Below are 6151 nucleotides of genomic sequence, written 5' to 3' on the forward strand. Positions count from 1 at the left end.
AAATGCTCAGGCGGGCCACGACTTGACCCTGGGGGTCGCAACGCGCCTCCCAAACTAATAGCTCTCTGCCTGGGCTTCAGAAAGTGGGTTGTGACTTGCCCCTTAGAGTCATGACGTGCCCATTAGGCAGAACCTCTCCTAGACCTGGGTTGATATAGGTCGCGGCGCTCAAGAACATGGCAGCAACCCAACCTCAAACCCAGCCGTATTCTCTGTTTTCCATTTCAAAATCCTACATAAGCATATACAAACATACCCAAATCCCAAAAACAAAGTTCCCAAACATCTCAATGACCCAAAGCGTTCAAAACCCAAGTCTCAAACAATTGAAACACTCATCAATACGTAAAATCCAATCAAAGCTTAAAAACACTAAAACTCAAAACTTAAAGCTTGGACAACCTCTGATTGAGTTGTTTTTCAATTAAATCCTTCTGCTAACAAGCTTCTAATCTTCCCTAGAATCGTTATGACTCTAACCTTGCTTGAATCTGAGTCCTAAAACTCGAGTTTCCTTCAAAAACGTTGTAATGCCCTACTACCCAGGGACCGTTACACTGTGTATTTTAAATAGTGCTAAACTCGCTAAATGAGTCATTTGGCCATAATCGTGTAACTAAACGTGATTAATGATTTAGGGCTAAGCAATTTGGTCAAAGATACAAACGTTTCACTAAAATGTTTACTGTTTACATGGGATCCCAAAATACACTTACAAGGTTATTTACAATGAAAGAGTTACAAGTTGCCGACCTAAGTGGAAAAATAGGGTTTGACCCTAGTTCTTCTTTAAACCATCAGCCATGGTGGTCGAGCAACTGCATATGTACACAGCATCACCTAAGCTCTCCTACTCAAGGATGGTCCAACTTTCTTTTCCCTCTACCTGCACCACATAACATCTGTGAGCCAAGGCTCAACAAGAAAACATAAACATGCTCATAAGCAGTTAATAACATGTTACCAAATCATAATAAGTATGCCTAGCAGTAATAAACCTACTCATACATGCTCACCATTCATATAAATGACTACAATGTCATATGAGACCAATTGCCCCAGGTAAATGATTAATGATTTATATCGGGGTCCAATTCCCAAAATACATGATTATGGAATCATACTGGCTCAATGCCCTAGGATGTGGGGCTAATGAGTCACCCTAGGGCCCTTTGCCCTATCCTCTGTATAACAAGCCTTGGAGCTGATCTAGCATACCTAACGCTAAGTTTTTTTTCGACCAATAAGTCAGTCAAGCGTATAATGCGCTCCTAGTTAGCTAAATCATATGGACCAGCGCTCAACGCGCTATCTCCATGATTAACAAATAAATCAATGCCTTACGACTAGCACTCAGTGTGTTAATGTTGTCCTTGACTAATAAGTCAATGCCTTACAACTAACACTCACCATGCTAATGTTGTCCTTGACTAATAAGTCAATGCTTTACGACCAGCACTCACAGTGCTAATGCCGTCCTTGACTAATAAGTCAATGCTTTACGACCAGCACTCACCGTGCTAATGTCGTTCTTGACTAATAAGTCAATGCTTTACGACCAGCACTCACCATGCTAATGTCGTCCTTGACTAATAAGTCAATGCTAGGATATGGGACTAATAAGTTACCCCGAGTCCCTTAGCCCTATCCTCTGTATAAGCATACCATGCGCTAACCAACACTCAACGTGCTAAGGTCGTTCTTGACTATTAAGTCAATGCTAGGATATGGGACTAATAAGTCACCCTGAGTCCCTTAGTCTTATCTGATGTTTAATTGTACCGAGCTCTTCTGGTTAGCCTAACCATAACGACCAGTGCTTTGAGCACATAACTACAAAAATAGTGACCATACCATGAGTGGAGCTTGTCTTTAGTGACGAGTGTACATGCACAGCTTGTGTTCAAGAACCCTTAACCTTGGCATGCTCTGATACCAAGTTGTAACGCCCTACTACCAAGGGACCGTTAAAATGTGTATTTTAAATAGTGGTAAACTAGTTAAATGAGTTGTTTGGCCATAATCGTGTAACTAAACGTGATTAACAGTTTTGGGTTAAAATTCTGGTGAAAGATGCAAATGTTTCACTAAAATGTTTATTGTATACATGGGATCCCAAAATACATTTAAAAGATTAATTACAATAAAAGAGTTACAACCTGCCGACCTAAGTGGCAAAATAGGGTTTGACCCTAGTTCCTCCTTAAACCCTCAGCCGTGGTGGTCGAGCAGCCGCATATGTATACATCATCACCTAAGCTCTCCAACTCAAGGATGTACCTGCTATCTTTACCCTTTACCTGCACCACATAGCACCCGTGAGCCAAGGCACAGCAAGAAAACTTAAACATGCCCATAAGTAGTTAATAACATGTTACCAAATCATAATAAGCATGCCTAGCTGTAATACCCATACTCATGCAAGCACACCATCCATATAAATGACTACAACGTCATATGAGACCAATTGCCCAAGTAAATGAACAATGATTCATATCGAGGCCCAATGCCCAAAATAAATGATTATGGAATCATACTTGCTCAATGCCCTAGGATATGGGACAAATGAGTCTCCCTGGGGCCCTTTGCCTTATCCTCTGTATAACCAGCCTTGGAGCTGATCTAGCATACTTGACGCTGAGTTTTTCCTGGCCAATAGGTCGGTCAAGCTTATAATGCGCTCCTGGTTAGCTAAATCATATGGACCAGCACTCAGCACGCTATCACCATGCTTGACTTATAAGTCAATGCCTTATGACCAGCACTCGGTGTGTTAATGTCACCCTTGACTAATAAGTCAATGTCTTATAACCAACACTCACCATGCTAATGTCTTCCTTCACTAATAAGTCAATGCTTGGTTATGGGACTAATAAGTCACCCTGAGTCCCTTAGCCCTATCCTTTGTATAAGTGTGCTTGGTGCTGACTAGCACTTAACGTGCTAATGTGGTTCTTGACTAATAAGTCAATGCTTGGATATGGGACTAATAAGTCACCCTAGGTCCCTTAATCCTATCCTCTGTTTAAGCGTACCTAGCGCTTCTCGTTAGCCTAACCATAACGACCAGCACTCAGCGCGCTATTGCCGCCTTTGATTAATAAGTCAATGCTTTTCGACAAGCGCTTAACGCTATTACCGATCTTCACTAATACGTCAATGTTTTTCATAATAAGATAATGCAAACATGCATATATCATATGTCAAATACCAAGATACAAAGCATTCATCATGCTTAATCCATAATCACAAGCATAATCATAATCATGCACATACTCGGGCATTCATGCCCTATTCATATTCATGTTCAGCAATTCGAAATCACCAGCATAATAATAATCATGCACATTTACAAAGACTTAAGCTCTGATCAATTCTATATTCAACATTTAGGCCACACCATAACCACATGTATCACATACTGGGTGCAGTTTTCTTACCTTTTTTCCAAGCAAAGGTTACTAATAAACGACCCTCGAGTAGGATCCTGATTTCGAGCCCTTAGGTATAACCTAGTCACAACCATATTATAGAATCCCAACAATAATGAGTGAATAAAGGATTCTGGACCGAGTCCTAGCCTCCAAGACATCGAACTCTACTAAATCAGGTTGTAGGATCAAGCCCGAGCCCTTAGGTTTGAATTCCCGTCACTAAAAACCCATCTTGGCCAAATCTACCTAGGCGGGCCTCAGCATGCCCCTAAGGGCCGTGGCATGCCTCCCAGACAAAAAGCTCCATATCTGGAAAATCCAGACATGGGCCACGACATCCCCCTAAGGGTCGCGACATGCCTCTCAGGCTAAACGTCCTTTGTGCCCTGGGTTCACACAGGCTGTGATGCCAAGAACAACGCTACGAAATGACCCCACGAACCCAGAAATCCCTGTTTTTCCTCAACCAAAACCTTACAGAAATCATCATAATCAATTCCCAAAACCATAATTCAAACCCCCAAAAAATAACAGCACATTAACACCATCAAAACCAAAGCTTAACTTCAATCAAAATACCACTAATACTCAAAATCATTACTTGAGTTTTGAAACTCAAGAACACCAAGAATAGAGTAAGAACTTAGAAAACCAGAGCAATTAAGGATGAAAATCATTACCTCAGTAGCTAAGAACAATCCTATACTGCAATTGGCTTTGAATTCTAGCTCCAAATCCTTAAATCCAAGCTTTTTCCTCAAAGAAATCAATAGAAAGGAGACGAAGAGAACCAGCCAAGAGAGAGAGAAAGGGAACTTTATTGTTGCTGCTGTGTTGAGGTTTCCTGTGGCTGAAGGAAAGTGACTAAGTCACTAATTGTAACAACCCAAAAATGCTAATAGGGTTTAACACCTTGATTAGCGTGCCAGGAGGGCATAATTAGATATATATATGTGTGTGTGATTTATTGATTAAATGCATGACTATGTGGCATGCATGATATATATGATGATATGAATATATAAGATGCATGTTTATGAGTATTATATATGCATGTGGGCCCGTTCTTGTTTATAGGGGCATATTTGTAATTTGGCCCATTAAGGGCATTAATGTGATTATATGTGTTGAATGGTTGAGACCACATTATTATGTGGGTATATATATTTGCTGTATACAGCTCGAGGCGATCCTAGTAAGCGGATTAGCGGAATAGTAACAGCAGGGTTTAATACTCGGCTCGAGGTGAGCTCAGGGGTATTTTGGGAAATTTAAGGTATAATTGAGGTTTATCGAGTAATGAGTGAGTATTTGGTAATTAGTTGGACATGACAAGATTAATTGGGAATTGGTAGGATGACTCGAGGAATTAGCGAGAATCGGGATTAATGATTTTTTTACCCTTAAGAATAATTAGAGGGTTGAGTTGTCTTAAGGGGTATTTTAGTCTTTTGGTTAAAGTGTATATTTAGCTGATTCTTGGAATGGACAAAATCCACTAGAACACTCTCAAACACATCCCTCAGCTCTCTCTCTCTCTCATACACAATCTCTCTCTCCCTCTTCTTGGGCTTGGAAAATTTTGAAGCTTTGAAGGAGGATAAAGCCAGGAAATTGTGCTTGAGGATTGGGGGAAACTAAGGCTAGGATCAGTCAAAGAATTTTTTTGGAGATTAGGCTATCAATTGAGGTAAGATTCTAAGTTTTAATTTCTGAATTCTATTGGGTTTGGTTTGGTTTAAGGGTGCTTGGGTGGTTTCTGAATTTGTTATTTTATGGAAGATCGAACTAGAATTTTCGGTTATGTGTGTTGTTCTTGAAGTGATATTAAGAATTCTATACTTGATATGGGTTTGGGTGTATAATTAGGTTGGATTCTAGGCCTTTGAGTTAGGAAAAAATTTTGGAAACCCAGGGATTTCTGGGTTCGCAGGGGCACGTTGTGACCCGTGTGCCCAGAATGCCCTGGGAGGGTTGCAGATTTACGGGCGCGCCGAGACCCTAGGGGGCAAGTCGCGGCCCGTCTCCCCCCAAAATCAAGAGGCTACGCCTCTGACTTGAGGCACACCGTGACCCTTAGGGCCAAGTCGCAGCCCACCTAGGCATCCAAAGCCTAGGTCACTTTTAGGCTCGGGGATTTAAACCTAAGCGCTCAGGATGAATTATACTACCCAGTTTAGTAGAATTTGAGGTCCTGGAGGATAGTATTTGTTTCCAAAACATTTAATTGGATTATAATTTGATGGTTATCCATTGTTGCTTTTGACTAGGGTTACCGTTAAGGCTCACGACTGAGGATCGTGCTCGGAACCATTCCATATCTGTCGCTCGAGACTTGAGGTAAGAAAACTACACCCAAGTGGTTGTGAATGGGGTTGAGATTCCCTATAATTGGACATGTGTGTTCTGTGAATTATATATATGTTATGTGTGATGTGAAAATACGGCCTAAGGGTGTCGGGGCTAATGATAAGCGTAGTGAACGCAGCTCCGCCTAAGCGAGCCGAGATCAGCTAAATAACCAGAGGGCTCGGCCTAAGGGTGCCGACACCTAAATATTTTTATTACGGATTAAGTTATATAATTGAAAGTATATGGTTAACGTTGCCTAGCTTAATACTTGTGTTCTGCTGATTAATTGAGCTGCTTGGATTAAAGTTTGTTACATGCTCTTGTTGTTGTCTATGCTTGTTGATTATGGTTTTCTTGCTGAGCCT

This window comes from Humulus lupulus, chromosome 9 (assembly GCF_963169125.1).
Source record: "Humulus lupulus chromosome 9, drHumLupu1.1, whole genome shotgun sequence".
NCBI lineage: Eukaryota > Viridiplantae > Streptophyta > Magnoliopsida > Rosales > Cannabaceae > Humulus > Humulus lupulus.